The sequence below is a fragment of the Amblyomma americanum genome, chromosome 8 (genome assembly GCF_052857255.1).
Source record: "Amblyomma americanum isolate KBUSLIRL-KWMA chromosome 8, ASM5285725v1, whole genome shotgun sequence".
NCBI classification, from domain to species: Eukaryota; Metazoa; Arthropoda; class Arachnida; order Ixodida; family Ixodidae; genus Amblyomma; species Amblyomma americanum.
The window spans coordinates 103,335,279-103,355,492 of record NC_135504.1 but is presented as its reverse complement, the minus strand read 5'-3'; the positions used below and the strand labels follow the sequence as shown (position 1 = coordinate 103,355,492).

Genomic DNA, 20,214 nt, shown 5'->3' with positions numbered 1-20,214 from the left:
AGCATGACATGAATGAAAACACTGAAAGATTATAGGAAAACATTTTGGTCAAGAGAAGTAACGCATCTAAGGTACACATTTAAAGGAAGTAAGTAAACTGAAATAGATGAAGAAAACTCTTAACAAGATGCAAACAAGAACTTATAAAAAGTAGAGCAAATACAATGCAGATCTCACTAAATGATATAGAAACATGCGCATTATTTGGTGGAACCAAATAAACAAATGAGACACAAGAAACACAATCTAAAGCAGGAACGCCTAGAACACATGTCCCATGAACTTTGGTAACTTTCTACTGAACCAAAAACTTGTCATTACAGAACATGGGCTTAGAGAGATTCACAACTCCCGCAATGACTTGTACAACGTCATCAATGTAAGCAAGAAGCTCTGCGCCCAAGTTCCCCGTCAAAATCTTGAACACTTTCATGCGCTGAATTGCACGTTCAACGTGAACACGAACGGCTGAAATGCTTTGATTTTTTTCTGCTTCATGTTTATCAAGTTGCTTTTTCTTTCGTAGGAAGGGTGGACGCACCATTGTGATGTGATGGTCGAGACAGATTTTGTCAATTAAAAATCATTTATCCATCATGACAGTATAAACTGAAGGGAGAAACCTTTCCAGTATTTTGCTCTCCTTTGTTATGTAGGAGAAAGATGCCCGGCCACAATAAGCTTAACTTACGTAACTCATGTGGCCTCCTGGTGTCTCAGACTAACCTTTGGTTGTGCACACGCCCTTACACCAGCTGTATGTCAACAGCTGCGACTCCATATCCCCTGGCCTCTGAATTGGGATCTCCGTGCAGTCTAACACAGCTCTCACACTCGAGTAGTCCTTAAAGTACACAGTCAAATTATTAACAGCTTCCTTACTTGGCCAGAAGACTGCATTTCTCAAGATTGCAGCTAGAATTACTACACTAGCCTTGAATATTCCTGAAGTTGTGCTGCGAAGAATGCCAAAAAGCACACCAAGCAGTGAAAATGACATGTTATTTAGCTTAACAAAAGTTTACAGTACCGCATCTTCATTTGGTAAGCAAAATCTTTTTGCTTGCATGAGCATCCGGCTGTCAGTTTAAACATCGCACACGTTCTAGAACAGCTGAAAGCAGGGAATCCCAATTAATATGTAAAGATATTTTTTTCCTGGATGCTTGACGTGCTCAGTGGTTGCTGTCTTGCAGCATCGAGCGTGTTGACTTCCACACCAATCTCCTTCCTTATGAACTGAATGTCAGCAGAAATATCTGAAAATAACAAATATATCTTTGTAACCAACAGATGCAATAAATGAATGAATTAATAAAATAAACATGCTTCTCATAATGATGCCATGACTTCCACCTGAGCTGGGACTGATATCTGCGTCACCTCCTGGGTCAGGCTCACTAACTTCGATTTCTGCCAAGTCAGATGCATTGTCTTCGGCTTCGGGGTCGTATGCAGGCAATCGGACCAGATTCTCTTCATTGAAAATGTAGCATAATGGCCTGCCTTCTGAAAATAAAAACATCTGCTTCAGATATGTCTCTCCTACAATGGTACTGAAAATTTTTAGTTGCACAAAAGCAGACAATTACAAAAGTCAGCCACAGCCTCTGCAATGCAAATAGGTATAAATTCTTCACTCTCACTGCATGAAATGCAATATTGTCACGGCTTGCTTGACGTAGAGGCCGGCGGCGAGCACAGGTTGTGATAGCAGGAGCACAAGAATAAAGGGACAGGCAGGTCCGCCAGCAGCAGCGTCGTCCTCCTTATTTTTCCCGAAGTGGCGAAAGGCTCTTAAGGCGAGATCCGCGAGAACGGGGTGATGATCGGCGAGGGAGCGGTGAACGGGAGGTGCGAGATGGAGCTGACACTGGCGATTGAGAGCGTTGAAGGTAGTCCTGTATCTCGCTGGGCTGTTCACCATGGTGGGGGCGCGGATCAGCCCGGTTGAAACCTCGAAGGACGAGTTCGCGGTACGGACCGTAGCGGTACATGTGGTCAGGCTCACCGCAGTGGAAACACAGCGGCCTCCGGTCTGCAGTCCTCCAGATGTCGGTTTTCCTGTGGCCCAGCGGTTCCAGGCGTGCATCAGACGGGGACAAGAACTCGTGGTGTCGAGAGCCGGAATCTGCAGAGGTCCGGTACTGACGATGTACGGGGGTGGACGACGGACAGCCGCGGCGTAGCTCGGAGAGGGTTGGTCGGCTGCAGCTACAATTTGTACAATGGGTACGTCTTCGGACGCCAGCGCGTGTCGCAGTTCGTCCCGAACAGGCGTCGCGATGGAGACAGATGCAGGCTGTTCAGGAGCTGCGAATAGCATTTTCAGCTCCTCTCGGACGACGTCGCGAATAATTTTGCGAACATCGGCGAGGAGAACACCGCTCAGGCCACAAGACGCAAGACTTGAGACGACAGGAAGGGCGCTCAGTCGTTGAATGTGACTGGTTATTGTTGCAAATTCATGCTCTATGTTGGTAGTTTCAGCGAAGAATTCAGTCACTGTGGTGGGAGGATTGCGGATGAGGCTTCTAAAGATGTCATTCCGGACACCCCTCATCAAGGTCCGCACCTTCTCTTCAGTAGCCCGAGAGTGAGCGCAGGCACTCAGACGCGGTATGTCTTCGGCGAAACTTCTCACGCTGCCGGTGGGACCTTGGATACGAGCGTGCAGCAGATCTTCAGCATGCTGCCGACGGTGCTTGTTTGCAAATGTGTGTACCAGTTCGCTCTTGCACGCCTCCCATGGTGTTAGCGAAGCCTCGTGTTTCTCGAACCAGTATTTCGCTGTGGCATCTAAGGAGAAGTTCAGGTTCTGCAGGCATTGGTCGGGTGTCCCCTATTATGTCGAGCTACCCGTTCATAGGGCTGGATGCAGTCTTAAACATGATCAAGTCCATCGCCACGGAACGGGGCGACAGATCTTGGGGTGGCAGGCACGTAGACGATCCTCGGCGCCGTCATGGGGTCGGTTTGTTGTGACTGGGACGGCATAGTGGCATTGGTGTTAGATGCCCTTGATGCCTGGGGCAAGAGTTCGATTTCCGGCGCTTGGCCTTGCTGACGTCGGCTAGCGCGAGTCTCTGTTTCTTCCGAGGGCTCCAGAAAAACCCGACGGCCAGGACTTAGTACCGAGCTCGAATTGCGAGGCGGGCTGCGTTGCATGAGATGCGTTACCCAGCACCTGCACCAAATGTCACGGCTTGCTTGATGTAGAGGCCGGCGGAGAGCACAGGTGGTAATAGCAGGGGCACAAGAACACAGGAACGCGCGCTGGCGTCCGAAGACGTACCCATTGTTGCTGAAGCCGACCAACCATCTTTGAACTACGCCGCCGCCGTCCGTCGTCCAGCCCCGTACATCGTGAGTACCAGACCACTGCCGATTCCGGCTCTCGACGCCACGAGTTCGTGCCACGGTCTGATGCACGCCTGGAACCACTGGGGCGCAGGAAAACCGACATCTTGAGGACTGCAGTCCGGAGGCCGCTGTATTTCTACTGCGGTGAGCCTGACAACTTGTACCGCTACTGTCCATACCGCGAACTCGGCTTTCGAGGTTTCAACCGGGCTGATGCGCGCCCCCGTCACGGTGAACAGCCCCGCGCGATACAGGACTACCTTCGACGCTCTCCATCGCCATTGTCAGCACCATCTCGCACCTTCCGGTCGCCGTTCCTCGCCGATCATCACCCCCTTCTGGCGGATCTCGCCGTGAGATCTTTTCACCACTTCGGGAAAATTAAGAACCATGACGCTGCTTCTGGCGGACCTGCCTGTTCCTCTCGTCTTATGCTCCTGCTCTCACCACCTGTGCTCGCCGCCGGCCACTACGTCAAGCAAGCCGTGAAAATATCAGCCTTAATATTTACCTAATGGCATTGTTGACGAACAAATGACAAAACTCAGACAATACTCAGGTGATACGTAATGCTACACATACAAAATTATGATTAAGACCACCTGAAAAGCAGCTTACCTGGCCTCTGTATCTCCTTAATGTTCTTCATTTAATACTTCCCGTCTGTTTGCGTCACTCATTAGTGCAAAAAAAAATTTAGCTTAGCAATAATCTACAGTGATATCAGAACAGATAAAACGCGAATATTTATTCCAGCTGTTTTTAAACTGCGCTTTTATATGTTCGTACAAGGGGTACAGAAATTCAAAGCAAAGTTATGAACATGCTACAAAACAATGATTAAAGTGGCTATGAGAAAAAGTCACATCGGCAGGAATAGGAGTGGCAAATCAGAAAGTTGGCTTAATCACGGGACTCACATGTCATAAGCAAGCTTTTAGGAGACTCTTTGCACAATGAACACATACATTATCACTACAGGCTAGACCAACACCACAATACCAAAATCTTTGCCGCTCATAAAAGAGGCGCAGCAATCTAAAACAGCGTGATTAAACATGCACACAATGCGATTGTTTTGACTTCTGAACATATATGTCTCCAGCATAATGTGCTATGCGCGAAACTGCGATACCCGCGCTCACGTCCCCTTTCATATTCCCTACCTCCGCTCTGTACCCTCTTTCGGCGACGCCGAGTTGACGGCTGGCGATCCAAATGTCGCACAGGCAGGTTCTGAGTCGGTACTGCTTCGCGTAGAAGCCAGCGTCTTTTCCATCCTGCCAGCAATAAGCTTTCACTAGCTTCACAAGTGATGCGCGCGCGGACGTTTTTGCGCACGGCTCAATCGGCCACTACTCACCGAACAGTTAAGCGCCAGCGCCATAGACGAAGTCTTTCTCCTCGAAATGTTTGCTGCACACACTAGAATGAGCATTTTTGCGTCTTTTTTCCACTCGCAGTTTGATCATCCAAGCTTCGCGCATCTTCCGGTCTTTCCGGTATAAATAGAAGCTTACGCCGGGCACTCTCGCGTACGTCCGGCATTCAGGCACCGAGCAGTAAGCGACCATGGCACCAGCTGAAATAGACCGTAGCACTCCCAGCGATGGCGCACCATCAGAATTGCAGTGTTGACACCCACTAACACAAAAATATAGATAATAACGCAATTGTCATCTTGCAAGACGCTTCCCCCGGTCTTGCGCCCGCTTCCACAACAGTAAGAGGAGTCCGGCAATCGCACTTACTGCGTAATGTCGACGCTAGCGCCAGTCGCCCCAGTGGTGGAGCTCGCTCCCAATACTCCAGCCGCGTCGACGCGAGACAGCGCAGAGAGACAAGCGACGCGCATATGCAGAAATCCATTCGTCCGGCCTGCTGCCTTCGAGTAGCGTCTGTTCCTCCGGCGCCGACGCGCGCGGTGCATTCTGAGTTCACGGCTTCGAGGCGGCCGGCGCAAAATAGGCACATGTTCCATTTCGACGGCAGCACCGTCAGAGCGAGCCGAAGCCGCCGAACACGTCAGTGGCTAAGCGGCTTCGGAGGATAGAGGGTCTCGGTTTGGGCAACGCGACGTGGCCGTGCCGCACGCGCGTCTTACGTCGGAGTATACAGCCCCAACTCGATGGACACTTCCGAGGCGTACACGCGTCTGGAAAACCGGTCTGCGCATGCGCGAGGCGCCAGGCGCGAGCGGGACGCGAGCAGGGAGCCGATATCTGACAATGTCAGATATTTGCGCCCACGCGAGTACCCGCTGGAAGCGGCTCGCTGGTTTCTGACCGATGTAAACCAATGAGAGCGCAGCTCTCCTAACATTTGGTACGGTCTTTTTCGCGCCATTTCTTCGGTTTCGCTCCGTTCACCTGTGGCTGCGGCAATGGCTGCAGTTATAAATAACGAACTACTCATTGCTGCTGTAGAGAGGAGCGCTCGCTTTGGCTGGCAACCGACAGACTAAATAAAAATTAGAACGTGAAAACAGCACTTTGGATAGAAGTGGCGGAGGATGTACTACCGGGAGCACCAGGTAGGCATAATCTTGGCTCATGATGAGCACTTCATAGTTGAAATGTGCTTGACACTTTTCGCGTTCCAATTGTACAGAAACCGTAGACCTTGAAAAAGCACTGGAAATCGCTGCGCGACAAATTCTACCGCCTGCACACGGCACCTCAGTTGGGCGGAAAAGCGGCGCTGGCATGGGCGGCATCAAGCCTACGGACTTTGTGTGGCGATATTACGAGCAGCAGTTGTTGCTCAGGGACACGATGGTCAAAAGACCGTATGTTCATCAATATTTTTATTCCCATAAAGAGCAGTTCGCTTTAAGGAACAAAAGCAGTGCCGTCGTTTGCCGTGGCGGGAGAGCAGCTTGCGTGAAGCAAGCGCTATTCGACGAGATGTGATTTCATCCGAAGCGAACGTTTTCTTGATGCAGGGCTTGTTGAAAGAAAATGCGGCATATTCTATGTGGCAAAGCTGCAGCTGAGCGTGCTGTTGCCAATTTCTCCAGGTCATAAATCTAGCGCAAAGTGTAGTGCAAATGCACCTGGCACAACCACCCCGCTGCCGCTAGCGCCGCTGAGCAAGCACAGTCAGCAAGCCGAACGTCAGGCCGCCATGACACTGCCAGGAGCTGACGATAGGTGTATAAAAAACAGTCACTTTAATATTACACAGAGTTCATATGCTGTCTTAATTGCTCATTACTTAATGCGTATTCTTAAACAGGCATTTCAAACACACATCTAATGTTGCTTACTGCAGCTTGAATGCTACTGACATCCACACATTAAAAACTAAATCTCTGCATTTATTGCAGCCGCGAGTGTTGGCAGTTTTCTGCATAACAGGTGGAATTTTTGATACTGTTACTGTTTGAATTCTTCCTTTCAGTGTCTGTTTTTTTATAACTTATCAGGTTTTTTTTAATGCCCAGGTGAAAATTAGTTAATTAGATTGCTTTCTAATGGCTTCATCTGGTCCCAGAAGGAAGTCTTCTGGTTTGCCGCTGGTTGAAATAGCCCCTGTAGGGCACTAACTACAAAGTTTTTGGCTTTGATCTACTGGCCTCAAAAGGAAGCCTCTGGTTTGCTGCTGATGGAAATGGTCCCTGCTGGGAGCTTCTGGTCCACAAGTGGGATTTACTGGCTCCTACTGAAAACTTTTTGTTGTCAGATTGACAACTTTTTCACTTGTGTATGCTTTAATAGTGTTCCTCTACGCACAAAATTTTTCATCTAAATCTTTTCGAGTTTTTCTGCTATACATTGCAGAAATGGGGCTGGAACAATGTTTATTAACAATTCCCCACTAACTCCTGTTGGGTGCTCTTAATGGGGGAGTATATAAGCATGAGCTCATAGTAAGTTTCAACTATTGTGAGTGTATGTTTCTCATATAAGTTATGTTTATTGCCTTGCTTTGTTGTTGGCCTTGTTCACACTCAACTGTTACAATTAAAGCGACGTGTTCTCACTGTAGGCAGATCTGCGTGGTCCTGCAGGGCAACACATTCTAGTGCAGGTTGCTTCTGTTGTCCTGAATTTTTGGAGTGTGCTTATTGTCATTAGGAACTCTTTAAAACACTTTGTAACTTGTCTGAAAGGATACAAACATATGGGGATATTACACGGATCGTTTATTAAAGTAAATTTTCGCGCAATCAGAAGTTACTGGTTCCAGTAGCTACAGGGAATTGACCAATGAACCATTTGAACCGGGACCATAAACAATCCCATTTGGCCATTTTCACCTTTGTCCTATCTCACGCTTGTGAATACTTGCATAGACGTAGATGCGGCTCGTGCCATACTATTTAAAACGATGCCCTCTTGCCGAGATTTCAATTCATGATCAAGAATGCCAGGTGCTGAAATAAATGCACAGATTTCAATTTTGATTTGTAACTATTATGTGGTTCTGGGAATTAACATGCCAACCAATTGTATTGAAACAATTCCCTCGCCACGAAATGCACGTGGCAGGCCGTGTGAATACGTCCAACCAAACCAAAGTGATCAAAATATATTTGAGGGCATATCAGCTCCATTATTAATGAAGAAAATGTGACAATGGGAATCCGCAACGACACTTTTATGATGCAGTGATCATAGCTTGTCTCTTGGCTGCTTAAGCAGTAAGTGTAGATCACGTTCAAATTATCACAAAGCAGCATGACCAGAAATAAGATCAACACCTTCAGCCTTACTTGCCTGTGCACTTCAAATACAACGCCCTCACAGTTAAATACTGGTAAAATGAAGAGGCAGTGTACGAGTTAAGATCAAGAAACACAGCAAATGGCACTGTGAGCGCTCCATCTCGGGTCACTGCCAACTTCGTTTTCTTCGTCACACTACCCGGGGCCACCAAGCGATCGTCCCTATCGGTGACAAAGAGACACGCGAAGTGGTGATGGGCTTCAGAGAATGTCGGGACAGGAAGCAGAAAGTGGTCAGGTGCTGGCAGCCACAATGAAGGACATGGCTGAATGATTTCTGGCGCGCGAAGCTTCCGCTGTAGGTCACCAGGAGCCGACGGCCAGGGTCCGAGGACGCGCTGAACGGCATGGGCAGGGGAACGGTGTCTTCACGTGTGGGCAACGCCTCGGGTCGATGGGGTGGGGTCCCTGAGTAAGGTTTAGTTCATCGAGTTGAGTGGTCTGGGTTGTGGGCGGGTGGAGGAAGAACGGCTAGATCGGTTCGGGTCTGAAAGGCTGGCGCACGGCCGGGCGACGCAGACCAAAGACGTCACTGCCGACGACAACGGCTCCCGCATGCGCCAAAACTCCCCGACCAGGATGGAGATGAATTCCGCACCTCACACCAAATGTTACGTGACGGCCAGCCGAACTATGAGACGAGATGACTGATGGCAATGAGATGGTTTAATGGCCGCTGGCCTAGCGCGAGCGCTCCGTCTCGAGCCAATGCCAACTTCGTCTTCTTCGTCACAATATATTGCACGATGGAAGCAAAAATCACAACTTTGCTTTGACTGGAGGCATTTAATATATCTAATATGCTACTCCAACATAAATGCTCACCATATTGTGCGCACCCAAAAGGCCTAATGAAGGTTACATTTTTATGTATATTCATTTTGTAACATTGGACCCTTTATGAGTGCAAAAGAAACACCAGTTTTTGCAATCTGCTTTGTGCATTGCAGATAAAATATGTTTTTCTAACGTGTGCACTGTCACAGCTAAGATTTACAAGAGATTTCATGGCACAAAACAAGAGACAAGACACAAGTGCTCTTTCCTTCCTTTTTTTGCGCTGTGGAACGGCACGTGAATTACCCGCTAGCCTGAACACTCAAACTTCTAAGCTAAGTATCATAAGCAAAATATTACCAGCGGTTCACCATTATTCACTCAAACACTTACTGTTTAATCATTCAGTCAGGACTGCTATGTTAAAGTGCAGATTTCCTGCAACTGTACAGACACTGCATAGACACGCCAATGAGCTTCATAGTATTGCAACGGGTATTCTTGGTGAAGACGAGGTGAACGAATTGCCTCGCAGATGCACGTTATCTGGGCTTGGGTGCTCTGTGCTGTGCTCTGTGCTGTGCTCTGTGGGGGCCCTGTGCTCTTGACCTGTCTGCTGTGCCCGTGGCGTTCTTGCATCGTTCCCGTCTTGGGCCACGTAACAACTTTGGTGGAGGTGCGCATTTTACGCTGAGCACACCACTTAGTTTCGTAGTGGTCGTCAGGCCGGGTCTACCACCATGGCTCCATCCGGCGAGTCAAGGAAGGAGCCCTACTACCCCCCCCTAACGCACCTTTCGGGATCATGGCTCTTCCTCGCGACCACGGCATCTTTACCGGCACTGATGGCACGCATGTCGAAGACTGGCTTAACCTCTACGAACGCGTCAGCACCTATAACCGGTGGGGCCCTACGTTAATGCTCCCCAATGTCATCTGTTTTCTCAATGGCACAGCACGGGTGCGGTACGAGACTCACGAGGAAGACCTCACAAGCTGGGACACCTTTAAGGAGATTTTGAGGACTCTATTCGGTAGGCCTGGTGACCGCCAGCTCGCTGCCAAGAAACAGCTCGCATCTAGAGCACAATCTTCGACAGAAAGCTACTTGGCCTACATTCACGACGTCTTGGCTCTTTGCCACAAGATCGACGCCACCATGAGAGACCGGTAAGGTGGGCCACGTGCTCAAAGGCATTGCAGACGATGCTTGCGCACTACGATGCATGCGCACTACGAAATTGCCCGGGCCGACCACGACCGCCAGCTGGCTACAGACCTACTACAAGCATCGCTGGCCTCACAACACGACTACTACGAGCGCCGCCATCGCACGGTAACTTTCTCCCCTGGAGCCCTCGTCTTGCTTTGGTCGCCATCACACCGCGTCGGGCTTTGCGAAAAACTTCTGTCCCGGTATGTTGGCCCGTACCGTGTGCTCCGCCAGATCAGCGCTGTCATCTAAAAGATCACCCCGGCCTTCCCAGAGACCACCTCCCGTGCACCTCAGCGTGACGTTGTCCACGTCTCTCGCCTCAAGCTCTACCTTTCGCCATCCCTTGACACGGCATAATCTACACCCAGATGGTGTTTGTGCGACCGAGGGCAGTGCAACAGATATTTTTGTGAAGACGAGGTAGGTGAATGAAGTTTCTCGGAAGTGCGCGGGCTCTGGGCTTGTGTGCTCTGCTGTGCTCTGTGCGGGCCCTGTGCTCTTGACCTGCCTGCTGTGCCCAGGGTGTCCTTGCGTCGTTGCCGCCTTGGGCAGTGTAAAAATATGCTTAATGTGCGAGACAACAGCTAAGTGCCATCAATAAACCCGCACAATTATTTTGCGCACAATGTGCACCAACTCTACACATATAGTTATTTGAGTCACCGCTAAGCGTATGTAACTCACATGTATCAGACTTTGTTTCATATATCTTCCAATTGGCAGCAACGCCTTCCTGCAACCAAGCAGTTGAAATATGGCAGAACGTTTTTGGATTTATTTCACACCAAATCCTCGGAGAGCAGCACAAATACTGTGTCACCCTTATACTTCTATTATAGTAGTCTTCATGAAGAGGTGGGTACTAGTAATACATATCAAAAGCAGCCAAAAGAAGCGGTGCAGTGCACGAAACAAAACATTGGTCGCATTAGTAGGCAAATGGCTTAGAGCAGTATAAAAATTTTACAACAATGTATACAGGAATTTACAAGATAAAATTGCATAAAAGCTAGGATATAAAAGACAGCATGCTCAGAAAATGGTATGCAAGACACAAAAGGGAAGAGCATATGAGGATGCCACAGTATGTATAGCTGTCATGAGCCAGAATAGGGTCAGCCTGTTCTGCAAAGGTCGTTGCATAACCTAAAAACATTCGAACATATCGAAACATTCTTGTAAACAGTGACTTGACACACGCAACTTTATGGTGCATATACATGCACACTCTTATATACAGGACCTTGAGAAACTGCAGGCAGGAATCCAGCGAGCCAGGTCCAAACGGCATGCCAGGGCAAGCACTACACCCTACCAGCATAACTGTGCCCCAGATTCATCAGAAATCATCACTGAGTTGGAGGAGTGGCGCCTGGACTGCGCATCGCAGGCGTCACTCGTGCACGAGGTGTTGACTGACGAGCGAGTGCCATCACGACGCGAGTCGCTGCCATCACGCCACAAGTCGCCGGCGGCGAGCCAGTCGGTGCCATCCCTCAAGCCACATGTTGGCTTGCTGGAACAAGAGGCATCAGTGCTGCAGTCATCGGCGCCTGCACAAAACAAGCGAAAGAGAAGAAGATAATGTGCTGATGATACTCTGGCCGAACATGTCGGAAAACTCACGGATGCACTGCAGGCCTGTGAGGGACATGACGAGTACGACTTTTTTTCTGTCAATAGCTAAAATGGTGAAGCGCGTGAACAAAAATCAGCAGCTTGACCTGCGCGTCAAGCTGCTACAAGTTTTTAATGAAGTTGCACTGTTTGGCATCTTTCTTTTGGTTCTAGAATCTGCTTAAAATATGACACCAAAATAGTCAGATTTATGCCACAATGTGGAATAGCGATGAGCAAGAGATATTGGTCAGCAACATCGGCTTGGTTATGTGCCTGACACAGGCTATGGGATTCACGACTCTTTTACCCCAAGGAAAGAATTTGTAACAGGCGCACATAGGCCGTGCTTTTTATTTCCCAAACACATTATGGATAGAGGTGTCAATCTGTTGCGCAAGCCTCACAAAACCGCTGGTGTGCAGAAATTTCTCTCTTGACGCTGTCAGTCTCGCACTTACCATGGTCGTGCGTTTTATCTGAGACACAGCGCCGTTGCCCCAATACATATTTTGACAGTATCCTGACCCCCGCCTTTTTCGCCGTTTGCGTTCTTTATACCAGTGGCCGTTAAAAGTGGGCTTGACTGTACTCGCTTTCCGGCCAGTGTAGTACTGTCATGTGTTTGTTCCTGAATAGCAAGGCCCGCAGGTACCGGGTCTGGCTAGGGCCGCAAACAGCTTCATGCATGGCCAAAGCTAACGTAGTAAGAAATTCCTATCCATTCCTCTTACACACTAGAGTACCTTGCCTGCACTGTCTAGGATGACACTGCTGGTCTTGCACCCTTCTCAACTACCTCCTTTGATATCCCTAGCTGCTGTCATTGCCAGGGAAGTTTACCAGCCTTGCTGCAGAAGTACGCGGCAAACTGCTCTCTGGCTGTAGCAGCATCAGTGTGATGGTTTCGTGCACGTGTCGGAGCCAGTGGGAAGTACTGACACTCCACACAGCTATCCCCCAACACTCCTTGCTTGCCCCGCCGCCAGTACCCTTTCACAACATTCCCAGATATGTCTTCCCTGTCCGTCAAGGTCTGCGACTGTGGATATCGGATAGTCGGACGTTGTGGAGGATACAGGCATCCTGGACTATGTAGTCCACATTACTAGGGTGCAGAGGGGTAGTGCGCAGCAGGATGCGAAACCTGGCCGCTGTAATTCCGAAGGCATTCTCAGCGCAGCATCTGGAAAAAAACGATAACAATCTACAACAAAGGTTGTGGCATATCCAGTGTATTTATTAACAAATACATGCATGGGGATACAGATACAGTGGAGTTCAATTTTTTCAGACCTCCTTGTTTTGTGCTTTCCATTTATTCAAGCTGACACTTTCGTGTTGTCATTATAAAGTGTATTGAGAAAGCTTTCATTGAATCAATGTCTGCATAAGTCCAACATTTTTTGTAGTTATTTTCATAACAGCTGTTTTGAATTAGGCTTGTGTTCTACAACCTTCTTGCACTGTCAACTTGTCAACAGTGATTAAATAATGCCACATCATACCGTACTCTGCTTAACCGGCTGTTAAATTTTCTTTTCTGATTGTCTACCTGCCTTGATGAATAAGGGCGCATAAAGCCAACTCGAAGCTGGAAGGCTTCGTCGCCCACGAAAGAAAATGGTGCAGTCTCTTGGTTCTCAGGCAGACTTCTAATTCTTGGAATGTCCAGGCGTCCGTCGCTAAGGTCACACCCAAAGTCACTTTTATTCATTGTGCCGCCATTACTAAGCCGACCTTCAGCAACGACATCCACAAGGATATACTTGCACTCACTGTCGTCGACAACCATCAGCACAACAAATTATGTGTCCTGAAATGAAAAGCGCAGCACAGACATGTAGGACAGGTGGCAACACACTTAGTCTGAAATGTTCATTGTGACAATGACAAGGCGTGACTGCATGCTACACAGCATGGTAAAGTAAAATCTCATTACAAGAGACACTGTTATATGAGACATGCGAGAATGGTTTGGTCGGTTCCCCTGTTTGCCATGTTAACAACTTTGTATACAAGAGACACCCGGTTACTATTTGCCGCTTCATACATGACAGGCAAAGCTGCGAAGCCTATGGAAATAGTGCCTCCGCCATGAAACCATATTAGAAGCTGTTAGACACTCAAGTGTTCTGGCCCTTTAGCATTACTGTAATGTTCACTGAATCCGAACTACTTTTTGGGCACGGCCAGCCTGTGCGAACAGGCACGCTAGCTTTGGCTGCGTTGTCTGCTGTGTACGAAATGGAGTATAAGGAGCTCAAGTATGGCATGTCTAATTATGTGTTGCTTCAAATACAAGAAGCATGTTGTCAGTGCCAGTTCATTTAAATTCATGACATGTCATATCATGATATGTCATTCATGGAATTCATGACATCTCATGAGATAGTCAGACATATAGTGAGCTGTCAGTGAGATAGATAGCGGTAACCTTGCAAAATGTTACATGGCCAAAAGCCAACATCCAATGACAGACATGTTGAATATGGTTCTTTTTTTTGTAATATTTCCCCTGTTAAATTCCTCTCAGTGCAAGAGCACTACTTCACGACAAATCTTAAAAATCCCGAGGGGGCTGTGAAGCCTGTTGAAAAGCCGCTATAAGCTCAGAGCATGAAAAACTGCCGCATGAAAGGGTACACCTCTAAGAGACAACCAGCAGCAACTCTCATAGCAGACTGGAAGCACATTGCAAAGGCGTAACTCGCCTGCATGAAATGATCTTTCAGTCGTTTCCTAATGGTCCGGCATGTTTCGTGGATAAAACGCCGTGCGGTCTCGATGGCCACGTGGAACGCAAGTGCAAAATTGCAAATACCTTGCCCTGAAGCTAGATAGCTAGAAAACAGCATGAGGGTCAACACATAACGCAAACTTGCCTTGCACCTCCGTTTTTCATGTATTTATGATTAACCTGTGAGCACCTCAGTTCTATATGCAGCTTTTATACAGGTATCGCAGGCAATGTCATTTCATGTTGTGAAGCTTCTAGATTCTAGCAATGCCAGATTACAGGTTTAGCACTTCCATGCATTCAAATTTTTCCCGTGTCTCATTTGTTCTCCTGCACTGCTTTTGTTACCTTACCGTTTATTGGTAGTGATGCTCTTCAAAAGCTTTATTTTGTTCCTTCTCAGTTCACTTTCGTCACATTCGGACTGTCCTTGGCTGCATTTGCTTGTTTTCTTTTCTTTTTAAATCGTCGGGTGCTACATCCCGGCCTTCCTGTGCCGTGAATAAGCATCGCTAGGTGTTCCCAGCTCTTTTGGCTACATGTTAACTATTTCGTTTTTGTTCTGATTTCTCCAGTTGCGACTTATAGCTCTTATCCGACTTCATTTTTTTTTCACGTTTTTCAGAATGTCTTTTTGAGCATTTCACACTTTTTCGTTTGCCCTAATTGGTTTCAGCTCTGTAAGCAACAGCTGGTACGGTCTCTCGCCCTTTCATTTTTATTTTTTGAGAAGACCATTACAAGGCTTAAAGGGTAACACGTCAATTTCGCAAAACTATCAAACAACTATGTGCCAACATGCTTCTTCTTACAATTTAGAACTCAGGTTTACAAACCTCAATGCTATTACCAGTCGCTCGGGCTCCAGTGGCTCGCTCACACCATGCTGCCGTGTGAGGTCTGGCAGAACAAATCTCAGCACTTCTTCAAACAGCACTGGAGTCATCCGGAAAAACTGTCTGAAAAGTTCATGGTTACCTTCACGCAAGCGACGCATCTGTTGAGGCAAAATATGTGGTTTGTTGTGTCAACAAGCAAAAACCTGACAGCATTACTGCAATACCCTCTTATGCGCTATTACAGCACAACTATTGTGGGTGGTTTCTGTCACTTAATGAAGCAGTCTTGTTGTGCACAGCGCCTGTTAAAAGTCTTCAGGCTCAAGGATTTTTCTTTATCCCGCACAATAGAGATATCACGATGCTATTAAACTCCAAATGGCCTTGAAATTCTAGAACGTTTCTTCTTATTGGACAGAAGCCTCCTTCTTGAATGCTTCACTACAAGACGTTTTCAAGGGACATTGGTTGCACAAGTGAAAGTTGTGGCCTGACGACCTCAGGAGACGTGCATATTATTTATGCCAGCTGAGGTATGGATGTGGTCTTGAAAGCTGCGTGGTATCAATGTCAGTGCTGCACTTCTGCCTCACTAGCTTTATTATTTCAAAGTTCCATATCTGCAATGCAGGCACTGCACTTCTGCACGAGAAGTGCACAAGCCCCAAATTTTTCATGCCCCTTGGTTCTCCTGACACTCTTTTGCAATTGTGATGTGCCCCTGAGACCACCGAGCGGAGCCCCAACTTTCGAAGACCGCGCTTGTCAGTTGCCAGTGTTCGAATGCAGTGACGTGAAACTCCTTTGCCTTTGTTATGCGATCTTTGTTGCAACGAAGAAAGTTGGAGCGTACCTCATCCGAGTTGTTTCATATATCCAAGAGTGAAACCAGTGAATGATATTTGGCCTACAAGTGGCCTTCAACGCTTTCAAGGCTCTCTCTCTCTCTCTCTCTCTCTCTCTCTCTCTATATATATATATATATATATATATATATATATATATATATATATATATATATATATATATATATATATATTAAGGAAGCCAACAATCACTGAAACCAAGGTGCATAGGCGAAATTTTGTACCTTTTTTATTTGTAGTGCTAATCAATTGGTTTAAAGAAAATTGCTTATAACGCAGCATCGGATACGATACTCGGAGTTCGTGGGTTTGGATCTCACCGGAGGCGTGGTTGTTTGTTCTGCTGCTTTATAAGTAATTTTACTTAAACCAAATGATTGGCACTACAAAATTAAAAAAAATTATAAACATTCCCCTATGCACCTTGGATTCGGGGACTGTTGGCTTCGTTATTATGTTTGTCAAACGAGCCCCTCATTTGCCTTTTCTGCTAATATATATATATATATATACTGGTTTAGGTCAGCTGTCGTTAGAGGACCTATGAGTAACTGCACTGCGTAGACGCAATCAAACCATTGATGAAATAGCCTTATGGGACAAAGCATTCTTCTTGTATAAGGTGCACTCAAAGGCGCATTTTCTAAGCACAATAACTTATTTATTTATTTATTTATTTATTTATTTATTTATTTGCTCTTCAAATGCCCCTTGGACAGGGGTTTTATATAACGGCTGGGCGGTTTCACAGACGATTTCAAGGGTGGGTGGCTTAACAAAAGAAAATTTGCAATGGCTGTCCTGAAATTTGTCGCACTGGAGTGGTGAACCGCTTCTTCAGGCAGACCATTCCAGTCTTTCGCTGTTTGTGGAAAACACGAGTGAAGGTGAGATGATGTGCGCACGTGCGGTGGGTATATAGAATTGGAATGACTGATCCGGGATGTATGGCGTTGAGCGGCATATATAACGCTGTTATCAATTTGACAAGGATAGAATTTATGGTAGAAAACGAGCCTGGCTATTTTACGACGAGTTTCTAGATTGCGAAGATTTGCATAAGATTTTAGAGCTGTGACATTAATATAGGAAGAATAGTCAATAAAAATAAACCGAGCCGGTTTTGGATAAATTCAATAGAGTTAGAAAGATTTGTCTGATGAGGGTCCCAAACTGAGCATGCATATTATAGCTTGGGCCTTATAAGGGTTATGTAACCAAGGGTTTTTATGGAAGGGGAGCAGAATTTAAGATTTCGCCTTAGAAAGCCTTGAGTGCGGTTAGTCTCGATAGATATTTTCGCTATGTCAGAGGACCATGGGAGTTTCTGTGTTAAAATTAAACCTAGATATTTATAAGATGTCAAAGAGGATATTACTGTGCTACCGAAAAAATACGTGGGCAGCTCTTGAGAATGGCGGCGGTGAAAAGTAATGAATGACGTTTTGTTGACATTTAAAGACATTAACCAAGTTTTACACCATTTTTCTACTGTTTGTAAGTCGCGTTGAAGAATGGGGGCATCTGAACAATTGTCAATCGGTCGGTATATAACACAATCATCAGCATACAGACAGACGTTCGAAGATATACCGTTAGGGAGGTAATTGATGTAGCATAAGAAGAGCAGTGGGCCCCGAACGGAACTCTGAGGCGCACCAGAAATCACAAGAGACGTCCGGGAGGAATGGTCATTTGCAGAAACGAACTGTTGACGGCCGAACAAAAAACTACGTAACCAGTTATAGACTAGGGAATGAAGATTCAGGCGTGAAAGTTTCAAGAAAAGTCGACTATCAGGAACCTTGTCAAATATTTCTCGAAGTCTAAAAACAGTGAATCTACAGGTACGTTGAAGTCTAGGTGGACGATGATGTCATTGATGAAAGTGCAAGTTGTGTATCGTAAGATAATTTCTTAAGGAATCCATGCTGACTGGAATAGAAAAAGTTTTTAGAAATAAGAAAATTCATTAATTGGCTAAAAATGTTATGCTCCCTCAACTTATAACAAACGCTAGAAATAAAAATTGGCCGGTAGTCAAGACATGATGATGATGATCCTTTTTTAGGAACTGGAATGACCTTACCTGTTTTAAAATCCAACGGCACCTCTCCAGACGAAAGAGACTGCTGAAAAATCTACGACGGGATGGCACTGGCATTTCCTTTGCTGTTTTTGCGTACTTTGGCGTTGATATCGTCAACTCCAGCTGATGAGGTTAGCTTCAGTGATTCGATTAATTTGCAAATGCCATGAGATTCAAAAGTGATGGCTGGCATGCCAGGATGTTGAAGGTTAGCAAACAAGGAAGATTCTTTTCGGGCTCTTCGGTGAAAACTGAACAAAACGCCGAGTTTAGAGTGGTTGCCACTTCGGTACCAGGAATAGGAATGTCGTTTTGGTCAAGTATTCTTATGCATTTCTTCGGGCATAGATTTATAACCTTCCAAAATTGACGGGGGTTAGTACGCAGCATACCAGGAAGTGAGGTAGAAAAGAAAGATCGCTTAGTTTTTGCAGCTTGAGACTGAAATATTTTATCAGCGCTGCGGCACTTTTCTCATGCGCGTGAAGTGTACCTTGTTGCAGAGAAGCCGACCAGCAGACCAAGGGAAAGAATCTCTGTACCTCTGTACCCAGTGTATCATAATGGGTACCCAGCGGCGCTGGCGACCGAACTGAGCGCCTACGGCATAGGGGTCAGATGCTTTAACCACTAGGCCGCCGCTGCGGTCATACTGTTGCGTTAAATGTCTTTTCAATACTCTACACGGATGTTTTACACTTGCAGAGTAAACGAAGATAGTTACCGCAATGTGATATAGGCCTTCTTGGTTGCGCGCTACAGCACGGGCCGAACCCACCAGCGGTGCCGTCTCCGCTGGCGACGCTCCTGCCTCCTCCTCACAATGAGCAGAAGTGTTGTTCTTATCACAAGTTGTAAAGTGTCGTCTTATTTCACAAATTGCTGGCATTACTGCAAATACTGATGCATGGAGACGAGCGCAATACCGACGAGCTGAACTGGGATCCAAGCTATGCGGTGTCGATGGTTCTACAGATTACGATAAACACCGAAGAAAACTTCGAGGAGATGCGTGCGTGTTTGAATACAAACCTATTGTGCAAACTACAATTCAGTTTATTAATGTATTTACTTCTCCTGCCGCTCTCAAAAGCTAAACGCTTCAAGTGGCAGTCAGACAGTTTCGCCCGGTTTCAGCCTATGAAGTCTATCAACGACACGGCAGCGCGAACGATGCGCGAGCACCAGTGCGCGCCAGCAACTGGCCATGGAGATTCGCACCGCTTTCGACGTCCGTCGGGGGGCGGCGCTAGGCGCGTAGGCGCTTCGCGTGTACGCCTCGCAAGTGCCCATCGAGTTGGGGCTTAACAGAGCCTCAACTGCTCTCCCCTCTGGTGGGTGACTGCATCCTTTCTCACTAGATCGTTGTTCCAAAAAAGGCTCGTTTCAGTGCCAAGCAAGCGTGATATTTTCTTAGTTTACAAAGCTGTATGTGATCGCCGTCAGACACGCGACTAATACTGCCGGTCGCGGCGGCAGAATTTCGAAGCAGGTGAAAAGTTACAACTCCCAAGTACGGCACATTACAGCAGGCGAAAAAATTGACACAGGCCCAAAGTTATTCACAGGCGTTCTTAATTCAAATCAACCTTGAGGAGGTTCAAACCAATTTCACCTATTTCTCAACGCTTCCACTTTTGTTTATGGAAAGGTTTTGTCACACGAACGAGTGAAACGACTGAAAAATGCAGTGGTCTTTCGATAACATCATTGGGTATATATTTATTTAAGTTTCATGGCGTAAATAGGGCGAAACAGCTGCAGTTCTTTCGGTGTAATGAAATTCATTAAGCGATGAAACGTGTCATTTTAAGGCGTCACTTGCTAGCAGGACACAGAAAACTCGCCAATATGCTATTTAATATTAAGCCTCGCAGTAGCGTGAAATATTTTCAGTAGTTTTTTTTATTACACCACAACCGGTCGTGTCAAGCATGAGCGATGACGCAGAAATAAACACGTGTTCTTCAAAGCCTTG

At 46.7% G+C, this 20,214-nt stretch overlaps 1 pseudogene; it reads right to left on the bottom strand.

Moving 5' to 3' along the window:
* Positions 1–295: 295 nt before the first annotated feature.
* On the bottom strand, positions 296–3,299 carry LOC144102656 (uncharacterized; annotated as a pseudogene).
* Positions 3,300–20,214: the final 16,915 nt, after the last annotated feature.